Here is a 917-nt window from a genome sequence, read left to right on the forward strand (position 1 = left end):
TTCGTGACTAATTAATTAGATGTGGGAGGGGAGGGAGGAGGATGTTTGGACCTGGCCTGATGACAATGCAGGGAGTGGAGATGTCCCTGAGTTGGAAATCAGGGACATCAGGCAGGATGAGGAAGAGATTTAGATAGGTTTGGGGGGGTGGGCAGGTGTTTATTCAGAGGTGGTAGAGGGTCTGGGGCATGATGGCTGCACAGTAGGCAGATGTGGGATCGATTGGTGATGTCTGCCTGGAGCACAGGCACGGAACGGGGTTGTCGAGGACTGGCGAGCCTTGGACCAGGTCTCTCCGTGTCTTCCCTGCAACCATCTCACACTCTTAACAGATGGTAGAGGGGCTTCTTATGCAGAGACGGGGAAGGTCCTCCTGGAGTGTCACTCACGTACTTTTTGGTGCAGGAAGGTGAAAGCCAAAGGGGTCTGGAAGCACAGGAGGCCTTGGGTTTTCCACAGGAGTCTTTATTACAGTGTAAATCCAAGCTCAGGCCTTTCATAGGCCCCATGCAAAGCCCCAGCGTTGGGGCTAGTGGTGTCCAGGAGATGCCAACCCCTCACAGCTCCTCCAGCGGCCGGGTCACGGAAGTGCGGGGCGGTGCCCTGTCTAACTACAAGACCCAGCAGGCCCCGCGGTAATTTGCCTCGTCTTTCCTAGACTCTTAGAGCAGAGCCTCTTGGGAAATGTAGTCCTGGCCGCTCGGAGACTTCAGGTAGATTCCCCAGCGTGAGTGATCCTAATACACACTGGGAAATGGCTAGGGCCCAGTAGGAGAGACGGTGGGATGGAGAAAATGGAAGGGGGTGGAGGGAGACTAGGGGTGGGGGCGGGCGTCCCACGGACAGAGACACCTCTCTCATTCGGCTTTGGCTTTGGATCCAGAGACTGCGGCTGGGGGAGAAAGAAAGGGGCCCGT

At 56.4% G+C, this 917-nt stretch overlaps 1 protein-coding gene across 1 annotated transcript in view; it reads right to left on the bottom strand.

Moving 5' to 3' along the window:
• Positions 1 to 424: 424 nt before the first annotated feature.
• The window catches only part of RTN2 (reticulon 2), a 15,279-nt gene continuing 14,786 nt past the window's right edge, over positions 425 to 917 (bottom strand). Inside the window, exon 12 of the mRNA XM_014582654.2 lies at positions 425 to 821. The gene's annotated coding sequence lies outside the window, so the exon portion shown is untranslated. The remainder of the gene's footprint in view (positions 822 to 917) is intronic.

Source organism: Tupaia chinensis, unplaced genomic scaffold (assembly GCF_000334495.1).
Source record: "Tupaia chinensis unplaced genomic scaffold, TupChi_1.0 Scaffold000067_1, whole genome shotgun sequence".
Taxonomy (NCBI): Eukaryota; Metazoa; Chordata; class Mammalia; order Scandentia; family Tupaiidae; genus Tupaia; species Tupaia belangeri.